Source organism: Podarcis erhardii (genome assembly GCF_964252035.2).
Source record: "Podarcis erhardii genome assembly, chromosome: 8".
Classification (NCBI taxonomy): Eukaryota; Metazoa; Chordata; class Lepidosauria; order Squamata; family Lacertidae; genus Podarcis; species Podarcis erhardii.
Genome location: NC_138499.1, coordinates 50,069,084 through 50,081,771, shown reverse-complemented (window position 1 = coordinate 50,081,771; position 12,688 = coordinate 50,069,084). Strand labels below are relative to the sequence as shown.

The 12,688-nt window shown below is 44.4% G+C and overlaps 1 protein-coding gene across 5 annotated transcripts in view; it reads right to left on the bottom strand.

Moving 5' to 3' along the window:
- The window catches only part of ANKRD12 (ankyrin repeat domain 12), a 52,778-nt gene extending 40,742 nt beyond the window's left edge, over positions 1 to 12,036 (bottom strand). For 3 of the 5 annotated variants that reach the window (XM_081873786.1, XM_081873785.1, XM_081873789.1), the window contains exon 1: positions 11,885 to 12,036. The gene's annotated coding sequence lies outside the window, so the exon portion shown is untranslated. Of the gene's footprint in view, positions 1 to 11,574; positions 11,794 to 11,884 lie in introns of those variants that run through there. The other 2 variants (XM_081873788.1, XM_081873787.1) reach the window with 2 other exon arrangements.
- Positions 12,037 to 12,688: the final 652 nt, after the last annotated feature.

Genomic DNA, 12,688 nt, shown 5'->3' with positions numbered 1-12,688 from the left:
ATTTAATTGTGGTGTTCAATTTGCACAACTGGCTTCCACTTGTGAAAATGGGACTTCTTCTCTCCTCTTTCCCCAACTATCTTTTATACTGGAGTGGGAAACACTCAGGAGCAGAATGGAGGCTGCAGGGGGAAGGGTTAAAGAGGAATCCCACTGCATACCCCCAAGACTCCTGTAGTAGAACCACTTTCAGGAATTTATGGGAGACCAGAGTTCCTCATCAATTTGATACATTTGTCATGTATAGTTGAGATCTGTACCCTGTCAGTCCTACAAGTTATACACCATAGCTACATCCATGAAGTGGAGTCCCAGTATTTTAAACACCAGCTGATAGAAAGTTTTCCAAATGCACAGTGAAACTTTTAATCAGTTAAATATCTTTCTAATCAACTAAATGATATGCCTGATTAACTATTCAACACATTTTGATCTATGTTAAATATGTATAAAATCTGCAGATGGCAGCCACCATTTTAGCAGAGATATAGTCCCTTTACTCTCAAAAAGCTTTTCTTATAAACTGGTGCATTTAGCAATATATAGGCACGCTATCTAAAAGAAACAAATTATACTATTCCCTTGAAAATGAACTTTTGCATGTAAGTTTATGTGTATTAATTGATTAACACATCTGATGATTAGCTAAGATTTCTTAAACAAGGTGAAAGCTCTAATTTAAATAAGTTAGGATGCAGCAGTTTGTAGCTCCATCTCTAATACTAGTTATACTTTTAAATTTTAATATACTAAAGAGTACAATGTGAAAAGTTAAGAATTTTATCTGTCACCTTTCTCCACTTAGTTTCTAAGGCAACTTACAAACAAAATAAAAAATACAAACAGAATAAAACAATTAACAGATTTTAAAAATTACATCGAAAATTAAATCGAAAACCAACAGCAACAGCAATAAAACCAGAAGACTGAAATTAAATACTGCTAAAAGTTTAGTAATAGAAACATTTTCAACTGGTGTCCAGAATCTATGTCTAATCAGGGCTCCATAACAAACATAAGAGGGTCAGGTCCATGGGTCCATCTCTAGTCCGGCATCATGTTCTCACAGTGGTCAATCAGATGCCTGTGGGAAACCCGAAAGCAGGTACCAAGCACAAGAGAACCCTCCCCTTCTGGGTAGTGGTGTGCAGTCAGTGGACTAGGGGGTCTAGGCTAAATGTTCTCCTGGCGCCTCCTTCCCAAAGCCCAGGAAGCTTATGCCTGGCTTAGGGGAGGAGGAATGATGCTCCAATGGGTCCTAGAGCCCGCCCACAATTTTGGGCTTTGGGAAGGAGGCAGGAGGGCTCCAGCATCCTGTCGGGAGGCCTGGCCTCCATCCCAAAGTGCAAGAGACTTCTGCCCAGCTTAGAGAGAGAAGTGCAACGCTCACATGTGAAATGTTTGGATGTCTTGATGTCATGTGCACTTCATCAACCTCGCAAACTGGCACCTCTGGCCCCAACTGTTCCCCTATGAAAAATTTCACCATACTCCACTGTCCCTGGGATTGCCAGCAACTGATGAACAGAGAAGCAGCCTAACTTCAAAGGACCTCCAGAGCAGGACATCAGATGATCATATCCATGCATGAGCAGATTTATACAACAGAGAGCAACTTTTATTCCTTCAGATACCCTTGCATATGTTGGTAAGGGCTTTATGGGTCAAAAATAACATAATGAATTGCATCCAGAAACATGAAACAAATTTGAAAGTGAAGGTTTATCAATATTGTTATGACGTTCCACATGACAAGTCCTGATTAATAATTCAGTCTCCATATTCTGTACCAGTTCTATTTTCTGAACATTTTTCACTCGTAGCACACTGCATTAACTAACATGGACTAATGGGCAACCATGGCAAGCTTCTGGTTGTCCATTAAAGGCCACAAATAGTGTAATCAAACAAAGTGGTTATCAGTCATACCACAGACTGCATTTGAGCAACAATAGCATTTCCAAGCTGCATTCTTCTCTGTGTGTGATTGGCACATAAGTACCTGCACACCCTCATTTTTAAGTCATTATATTCATTACTATTCTGCTGCTTGCTGTCCACACCAGTGGACAGAACTTGATGAAGTAGTGCTTCTTTGCTCCTTCCCCTAATCATTCCTCCCAAGCTCTCCTGTTACAGTACATTTCCTATGCATAAAAGCAAACATTACTTGCTTTACTTGTCATGTTTCACATTGGAGAAAAAGGAGGCATGGGAAACAACCAATAAAACAATACAAAAATGTTAAAAACAACTCTAATACCCTCATAATAATTTCAAAGTTGCCAGAAACAATCTGTCAACCACCAAATGCCTGAGTAATGGCCTCAAATTCCACCTAAACATTAATAATAAGGGGAAAGATACACCTAATCAGGAAGAACAGTCTGTAAATGGGAGCCCACTAACCGAAAGGCCCTATTCATAGATCAACACCGGTCAGGGAGCATCCAGCAGCTATATTGTATCAACACATCCTCCCCTTCCAACTTTATGGCCTGAGACAGTTGATGTCCTTATGGTCAACTGAGTCAGAAAACAGTAACGTGAATTTTGAGTTGCAATCTTACACATACTTCCTTGGTCCTTTGTCCCTATTGAACAAAGTGCTCCTTTTTAAAAAGTTAACATGCTTAAAGATTGAACTGTACAACATACAGCAGCTAACTGGTCAGCTAATAGCCTGAGAGTTCACATTAGTATGAAACACTGATGAGGAAAGGTGCAGATTTTTTTAAAATTGTAAGTCAGCATTCAGATTTTCTTTATATTCATTCTTGCCTTCCTAAATGGGAACTATTCAGTTGGGAGCCACCCAGAGTGATTAGCGAAACCCAGCCAGATGGGTGGGGTATAAATAATAAATTATATTATTATTAACCATTATTTGATTGACATTTTTATTTTACCCTAAACATGGTCGCAAAATTATATACTTGTGCTTATGCTTCTTGGGTTTAAAACAAATGCTTTAAAATTTGTTCATGCATTTTAGATTATAAAATGTTTTTAAAACATGATTTTAAATTATTTGGAAATAAAAAAGCTTGATTTTATTATAACACTTTTTCTATATACTATTAATTTAGGATCTTAGTTATTTTTAATAATATTTTTGGCAGATGCATATCAATACTGCCACACTGGAAAATGCCAGAATGTTTTACAACAGATTGTTCATGCAGCAAATATGGGTGGTAACATAAGTGTTGTCTCTCTGAATACTAAACAAGGGAAAACAGTTTAGTGCAAAATTACCTGATTTTGGTCGCTGTTTATTAAACACTTGCAAAAGCCTAGTTACATAGTTCCCACCACCAATCCCAAAATCAGGCCAAATACTTCATACACCTGATTCTCAGTATGTTTTTCATTCCAGTGCATTAAATTGTTTTGTGCCACTTCTTCCCTCACCCCACTGAAGTTAGGGCAATCTTTACAGCATTATAAAGCTTACTCTGGAACAGAGTACCAACTTTTTATACTACCTTCATAATCTGCATCTGTCACCATTATCCAGACTGTAAAAGCATTCACACTGTAGTGCCTTTACATTTTAACCTGTGCTGGAACAGTTTTAATTGCTGCTCTTTATGCTGCTCTTTATTTACTATTGGGTTTTTTTAATTGAAATATTTTCCATTCATTGTCTCTGTTTTTAAGTCTTAGCAACATGTTAATTTAAACCAAAATAGAAAGTACATATAATTTTAAATATTTTTCTCATTTTAGAGGATGAAATGGTATTTTGCTTATTTAATAACTGCCTTTGCTTATTATACATGTAGAGCTGAAGTACAGTATATTATGAACAAAGAAATGGGACTTCTACTGTACTGACACAGTGACTGTCATTCTGTATGCTACTTGTGGATAATTCTCTACCTCCAGAAGCTGAATTCTAGTGCCTATGTCAACTTGTCAGACCCTGGCAAGTTGACATAATTTTTGACTTAGAAAAAGATATGCTTCTTTACTTATACAGTGGTGCCTTGCAAGACGAAAAGAATCCGTTCCGTGAGTCTCTTCGTCTAGCGGCGGCTTAGCGGATTAGCGCTATTAGCGGTTTAGCGGCTTTTAGCGGCTTATCGGCTTAGAAAAAGGGGGGGAAAGGAAAAAAAACCTGCAGGAACTCGCAAGACATTTTCGTCTTGCGAAGCAAGCCCATAGGAAATTCGTTTTGCGAAGCACCTCCAAAACGGAAAACTCTTTTGTCTAGCGAGTTTTCCGTCTTGCGAGGCATTCGTCTTGCGGGGCACCACTGTATGTGAATGCAACCTTCAACCTGACAGATTACCATCAGGTCACCCTGATGAAAGTCATTAGGATTTGGGGGGCATGGTATCATTAGTACACCGATAACACTTGCCTCTCTTTCTCCATACAATCTGAATCAGGAGGCCATGTGGTCCAGTGCCTGGACACAGTAGTGGGATGAAGAAAAATGAGCTGAACTTGAATCCTAGTAAGATGAAGGCACCATGGATGAGTTGTTCCTGTGTCTAAGAATTTGGTAAATTGCCTTTGCTAGATGGAGTTCTGCTTCTCCTGAAGGAGCGGGAATACAGTCTGTGGATGCTACTGGATCCAGTTTTGTAAACAAAGGATCAGGTAGCCTTAGTGGCAAGAAATGCCTTTTACCACTTGACTGACTGATTTCTATACCGCTTAATATATTAAAAATATCTCTAAACCAGTGTTTCCCAACCTTTTTTGGGCAAAGGCACACTTGTTTCATGAAAAAAATCTCGAGGCACACCACCATTAGAAAATGTTTAAAAAATTAACTCTGTGCCTATATTGACTATATATAAAGTAACTCTCTTTAATAGGAATCAAATAAACACAAAGAAAGTATTTTATAATTACTTTATTATGAAATAGTAAGTACCGTATTTTTCGTCCCATAGGACGCTCCGTCCCATAGGACGCACCTACTTTTTTGAGGGGGGAAATAAAGGAAAAAATTTTTTCCTTTATTTCCCCCCAAAAAAACCAGGTCGGGGAACAGTGGGATGGCGGTGCTGCGCCTCCCCGCTGTCCCCCGAGCTTGTGGGGCTGGCCCATGTCTGCCTGGTGCGAGGGGCGCTCTGCTTCAGGGCGCCCCGCGCGTCCGGCGGCAGGCTACAGTCCGCAGCATGGGGAACCCTCTGTTTCAGGGCGCCCCATGCGCCCCCCGGGTGCGCAAGGCTTGCCAACACGAGCGCGGAGCACGGGGCGTCCTCCGAAGGGCGCCCCGTGCTCCGCGCTGCCAGCTGCCGCCCGCAAGCCTTGCGCTCCTGGGGGGAGATCCCCCGGGTGCGCAAGGCTGGCCAACACCAGCGCGGAGCACGGGGCGTCCTCCGAAGGGTGCCCCGTGCTCCGCGCTGCCAGCTGCCGCCCGCAAGCCTTGCGCTCCCGGGGGGAGATCCCCCGGGTGCGCAAGGCTGGCCAACACCAGCGCGGAGCACGGGGCGTCCTCTGGAGGGCGCCCCGTGCTCCGCGCTGCAGGCTGCTGCCCGCAAGCCTTGCGCTCCCGGGGGGAGATCCCCCGGTGCGCAAGACTTGCCAACACCAGCGCGGAGCACGGGGCGTCCTCTGGAGGGCGCCCCGTGCTCCGCGCTGCAGGCTGCTGCCCGCAAGCCTTGCGCTCCCGGGGGGAGATCCCCCGGTGCGCAAGACTTGCCAACACCAGCACGGAGCACGGGGTGGCCTCCGAAGGGCGCCCCGTGCTCCGCGCTGCCAGCTGACGCCCGCAAGCCTTGCGCTCCCGGGGGGAGATCCCCCGGGTGCGCAAGGCTTGCGGACACCTGCGTGGAGCACGGGGCGTCCTCTGGAGGGCGCCCCGTGCTCCGCGCTGCAGGCTGCTGCCCGCAAGCCTTGCGCTCCCGGGGGGAGATCCCCCGGGTGTGCAAGGCTGGCCGACACCAGCGCGGAGCACGGGGCGTCCTCCGAAGGGGGGAGCAAGCCCGCAAGCCTTGCGCTCTCGGGGGGAGGTCCCCCGGGTGCGCAGGGCTGGCCTACAACAGCGCGGAGCACGGGGCGATGGGATGTGGGAGGGAGCTCGCTCCCCGCCCCGCGTGTGCTCGCCGCCGCCGCCCCGCCTCTCGCCGCCCGACTCGCCCGCCTCCCTCCCACGGCACACCAGGCAACGTCTCGCGGCACACTAGTGTGCCGCAGAACACCGGTTGGGAAACACTGCTCTAAACAGTGTACAAAAAAAATGAAGCAACTACAGATAACTTTAACAAAATATTACAGAAATACAGTTACATATAAAAAGTTACATTAATACAAATATATTCATTTTCCTTCTGGCACAACCTCCCTCCCAGCCTCTGGGTTCTCACCCAGGGTCCAACAACTCTCAGCTCACCCACAAAAGTCTCACAGTGAGACAAGATCCTGGAAACAGTGGACATCACTCTAGACATCATCTCTAGACTTGCATTTTAAGGGCAGGCCCAAGGTGGATTGTACTTCCTCAAGGTACCCACAGCTGTGTCCCATTCAACTGCACTCTCCACACCCAGGTGCCGCAGGTTTGCTGAGTTTCCCAAATAGGAAAAGGGCCCTCCTCCACTCGCAGCTCTTTCTTCACCCACTGTCCTCTCCTACTCCAGCTGCTTGTGGCTAGTAACATCTATTTCTGAGCAGGGAGAGCTTGACCACGGTAGTTCGGGCGCTAGCGACTTTAAGACTGGATTACTGTACTGTAACACACTCTACATAAAGTTCCCCTTGTGCATGATTTGGAAACTGCAATTAGTGTTCAGAATGCTGCAGCAAGGTTGTTGACGGGAATGAGGACTTGAAAACTTACAACAGCTCTAGTCTGAAGTCTGCTGATTTGTCAGCTGGTCAAGTTCAAAGTGTTACTATTAGTAATTAAAGCTGTTAACAGCTTAAGACCAGTTTACTTGTGAAAGTGCCTTACCCCATATACAGTGGTACCTCGGGTTACATATGCTTCAGATTACATATGCTTCAGGTTACAGACTCCGCTAACCCAGAAATAGTGTTTCAGATTAAGAATTTTGCTTCAGGTTGAGAACAGAAATTGTGCTCCGGCGGCGTGGCAGCAGCAGGAGGCCCCATTAGCTAAAGTGGTGCTTCAGGTTAAGAACAGTTTCAGGTTAAGAACGGACCTCCAGAACGAATTAAGTACTTAACCTGAGGTACCACTGTATAGCCACTCAACCACTTTGATCTGTGGAACTGACAGTTACATAACACTCATTCTACACTTGTAAGAAATCAATATTTTAGGGTGGCGGAATATACCATACATTCTGGAACTCCCTGTTTACTTGTACTTCTTTTTGGCGCCTGCTTAGTTTAGGCAAACCTATCCAGACATATAGAAAGCTGATATGTGTTTTAATAGTTTTGTTCAATTATTTTTCTTCTGCCTGGCCTTTGGCTTGGAATCAATTTGATTCCCTTCCCCTCTTTCTTTTTTCCTTTCTCCTCCTGTGATGGAACTCCTATTTAGGGACTTCCCTGGCTTTTTTCTGGCCCACGTAGGACCAGTTTGGATAGTTAGCCTTGGTGAAGACTTGACGTTTTCATCCCCCCAAAAAAAGTTTTTGATTTTTGTTTCCATTGAAATGAGGCTGCATTTTAATGTTTTAATGCTGTATTTTACTCGTTTTTAAAGTTGTATTTCAATCAATTTGTTTTTATATCGGCTGTTAGCCACCCTGAGCCCGGTCTTGGCTGGGGAGGGCAGGGTACAAATAATAATAATAATAATAATAATAATAATAATAATAATAATAATGTTTCTAAATAACCGTTTTAAAACTGTCATTTGTTGATAGTTTTGTTTATTTCTGTAAACCACTTAAAGGTTTAGCAATATAAAAAGGCTGTGAAATAAAACAAATAAAATTAACTCCATTTTTTAAAAGAGTCATATATTCAGGTTAAAGAAAATTATAGGAAGCACAGTGGGTGGATGGTTTCATTGTCTGGGAGAATGGTCATTGCCTGCCCTGGATGGAGTAACTCTGTCTGGAAAAATGGGTGCACAGTCTGGGAGTTCTCCTAGATCCATCTTTGTCACTCAGGGCTCAGGCAGCACTGGCTGTTATGAGTGCCTTTCACCAGCTGCAGCTGGTACACCAACTATGTCCTTATTGGACAAGGATAGCCTGGCTGTAGTGATTCATGCATTGGCAAGCTTAAGACTAGACTACTGCAACGTGTTCAATGTGGGGCTAGACTTGCGCCTGGTATGGAAGCTTTTATTTATGAGGCAATAAAAGAAAATTTGATAAAGATGTTTTACAGATGGTATCTAACACCAACCAAAATATGTTAAATGTATACATAATTTGTTTTTATGTACACCACTTAGAAATATTAATGATTAAGCAGTATATAAATAACTTAAATAAATCAATAAATTGAGCAGTATCATTTTTCACAATAAGTTTTTTGTCCATCCTGAAAAAGTGAACAATCTTGCTTAATATCCTTGTAGGCATAAAGAGAGAACCATACAGGAATCTAAATATTTTCTTTACACAGTGCACATGAATTGCTTGATCAGAAGTTCCAGATTACCGTATACCCCTAGAATGTCAGAGATCTGATTATCATAGCAACGAGTTACAGGCATGGAGAAAATATCTAAATTTCCGAAGGGGGGATTTTATTTAAATGAAAGATTGAATAATACTTTTTCTTGATGATTTATATCACACTGGGGATGAGGTAATCATTAGGAAGCTGGTGTAGCTATACAGAATTCCAAGATAATGGAATTTCTAGATCCAGATATAGAAGTTCATTCCAAAAACTCGTCCAGTCTTTTGACTGATCCAGAAAATCATTAGGCACCAAAACAATGGAACTGGAAAAAGTGGGCGTGGAATCATTTCCATCTTTCTCTCTCTCTTTCTCTCTCACACACACAAACACACGCCTTTAACTGAATATAAAATTACACAAATAATATTTAAATGTTATGACTATTCAAGATAATGATTTTTTTAAATGGCCAAGTTATTTTTAAAAAATACAAAAAAAGTTTGTGTCGCAGTATAATTCTCCTCAGACTTATTTTTTTATTTGCTTACTTTAAGAATTTATAAACCACTTCCCAACAAATGTTTCTTAAGCACTCTACAATAAAGGTATAAAAAAGAACATATAGTACACACAGCAATGTAAAAACAAATCTTAAAAACATCAAATTGCACAAATTCAGTATACATTATAAAATGGCTGAGTCACACTTTGGGGGGGGGGGATGCCCTATTAAATATAGACATTTTCAGTAGCTGGCTAAAAGCAAGAAAATGAAACACTTGTCTAATTTTAATTGGAAGCCAATTCTAGAACTTAAATTTCTACTTTTCACATGCTAGCCTCTATAGGTTTCTTCAATAATCCAGAATATGAAATTCTCAAAAGGTTCAAAGAAAAAAGTCAATAAGTGAACAAGGCTTCAGATGAGCAACAGATACAGTGCATCCATAAACAAAGGACATTAAATGACTGGACATATTACACGTGTAGGTCTTTGTTTTTAGGAAGAACTGCAGAGTATTAATGCCACATTATATGGTGTCAGGGAGCCATAATTTTGAACTATATTCAACTTTGGTCAATCATTCAGGGGAAGGCTTATTTGAACAGGTTCAAATAAGAGCAAGAGCACAGCACATCACAGGACAGGACAGGACAGGACAGGCAAACATGTTAGAAAGGTTAAGAGAGCTGGGTCAGATAAAACAAGGTGTCTTGAGAAGGAATTTGAATATTTTCTGTAGCTAGATTCAATAAAGCTAGTAAAACACGCGGGGAAATTTAAGTAAATTCTAACTATAGAGACAACTAACATTTATAATGTTTTCAATGATGAGTTCAGAATGGTGACCAGAAGGTGAAGAAAGTAATGGTCTGTATATTTTTAAATAGACTTTGAGCCAACACTTTATATCTGGGCAGCTCTGCCTCCTTTATGATCACCAGAGGTTACCATAATTGGTGGTTCTAAGTGACATAGATCTACATACAAGGAACCCCCCTTCTCTGTCCCCCAGAGAAGTGAGTGTATTTTGCTTCATGCTCAGGAACTACCTGCTTGCTGCATTTGACTACAGAAAAAATATTGTCCAAGCTTGGAAAGCTAGGAAACATGGGAGGCTACCGAGGGTAGCTCTCCCCTTGTAGCATTTGTCCTGGTTCACTTGCATGAGGTCTATGCTTTTAAAAAAAATACTAAATTGCTGTTTAAATTATGAAACATTTGCTGCACACACCTACACCTATTTTCTGCATGTGGCATCCAGTAATAATTGTATGCGTGGTATAAAGTAGCATGTGGACAGGAAGAAGCTGGACCAGACACTCATCCCTAGTACTGTACCTATTAGGGTAAGAGATTGTCCAAGGCGACACAGCACCCAAGTCAAACTCTTCAAGCTCTCAATACAATATACACTTACTAATACTACTGTGGCTTTTATGCTCTTCACTTTCAAACACTGAAGCAGGAAGAGCAGTGTCAAAAGTTAACAAAGACACAGCACTAAAAATCTTCAGCACAGGAGGCTGTATCTTAGACTTCAAGCATAAAGTTCAATGATCCCAGCGAATTACACACGTGTTGCACTAGCATAACCTTTTTTAAAAAAAAGATCTGTCATCTGCTCTACGAATTTTAAACATGAGCCATCAGAATGATACTGGCAATAGCATTTCCTTTACGCTCCAGAAGCACCATTTTTTTGAAAAAGAAATTACTTACTGCACGTTCGTTGTTGCTTTTTCTCCCCCTAGCAGCCTGTCGAAACACATGCAAACGCTGGCGCGCGCTAACACACACACACACACATGCTCAACACTGCCTCTTCCTTTTAGAAAGGGCTGACAATGCTGCAGACCAAAAGAACTCAGTCCTATCAGCATTATTATTATTATTCCTGAACGCGATTATCCTGTCCTCACTCACAAAAATATAAGCCTCAGCGCGGGGCGGAGAATACGAGAGAAACCACGTATCAGAGAAACAGCCCCACAAGAAGGGAGAAGCAGTGACAGCAGCGGCAGCCATGGCTCCAGCTGCAGCAACAACAGTGACAGGCTGGGATCGAGGGAGCCAAAGGGCTGCCGGGTGGAAAGAGCCCCTTCTTCGGGCTGACAGTCCTCGTGCACAGTATTAGAAGCGGGTCGGGGGGGGGGGGAGCGGCGAGGGAGGAAGGCACGACGACGCACCGAAGGAAGGTGTGTCAGGAGATCTCCTCAGAAAGGGCTCGTGCGTGTTCCATGTAGGCAAAGAGGTTGCAGTACCTCCATTACGAGGAAAGGCAGCGCAAGAAAGGGGGAGTGTTCTCTCTCTCTCTCTCTCTCTCTCTCTCTCTGCTTTTTAAATGTACACCCAAAGCAAGCAGGGCAGGAACAGGCAGCAGCAAAAAGGAGCCCACTTCTATACGAACCGCGGCTCCCTCCCGCCTCACGGGAGGTTCAGGGGGTGCTAGAGACTAGGGTGGGCTGCCTCGCGCTCGTGCGCGGCCCCGCGCGCGCGCACACCCACCCACCCACACCCACTGAAAGGGGCACATATCTATTCTATACACTCACCTCCGCCACAGAATAGGCTGCATAAAGGGAGCCCCATTTGCAGAAAGGAGGGAGTTTTGACAGACACGCACGTACATATGACACCAGGAAAGGAAGAGGGGGGATTTCAGAGCGGCGCCAAGCCGTTTCTAGAGCAGTTGTTTTCTTCTTTAGTGTCTCCTTGCCACCCTCACCTGTAAAGGGGTGACCTACAAGGGGGGGTGTCCTACAAAGGGGGTGTCACTCGCGTAACTGCCGTTGCTCCTTCCCTCCCCGCCTCCCCCCCCCCGCGGAGTCTGCGGTGGAGATACTGGTGGTTTCCTCTCCTTACCTTCTCTCAGCGGAAGGGAGGTGGCTCTTTACAAGAAGCGCCGTCCTTTAAAGAAGATCCGAATTCCGCAGCCACCCCCTGCCGGTCAGCGGCGCCTGGAGTCTCAACCCCGCTCCGAAAGCCACGGCAAGAGTCAGGTTTTGACGACACCCCTTCTCTCCTCTCGCCCCCTCCCCTCAGCTCAGTCGCTCCCCTTTCCCTTGCCCCTCTCGCTCGCTCTCCCCCCACCCCCTCCGCTTTTCAAGCCCGTCAGAATGTCGGTTTGTGACTTTCCACGCGGATTGGCTGAAGCGCCCATCACGTGACCTGCAGAAGGGCAACAGAAACGGGTAGGCACGCGCCGCCGCCGTGAGCGTTAAAGAGGAAGGGGGGGAGGATTTTAGAGGGCACGAGAGTAAGAGCCAACGTCATAATCACCCTCTTGTCAGAATTCCTCAGCGTTCCACATAAGAAATGCTACTTTCTCCCTACTGTACCACGCAGATGTAAGGGAGAAAATAAAAGGGATAACGGGCCCTGACACGGTTAGAGGGCGGAGACAGAAAGCGAGTGCCTGGTGCGCATGCGCGCCCGTCGTCTAGTTTTTCCTTCTCGGTGTGGCGCTGCTGGAACTTTCTGGAAATACTAGCGGCGGCGGTCCGAAGAGGCAGGCTACGGGTAAGAAAAGGAACGCGCGGGCTAGGCTTCCTCGCTTGGACCGAATGCGAACGGAGGCATCTTCGCCCCGGAGCCACTCCTACAGGTCACTCCCTTCCCCAGGGAAGGGCTTTCCGGCGGCGGTGGCGCAGTGAGTTTTCATAAACA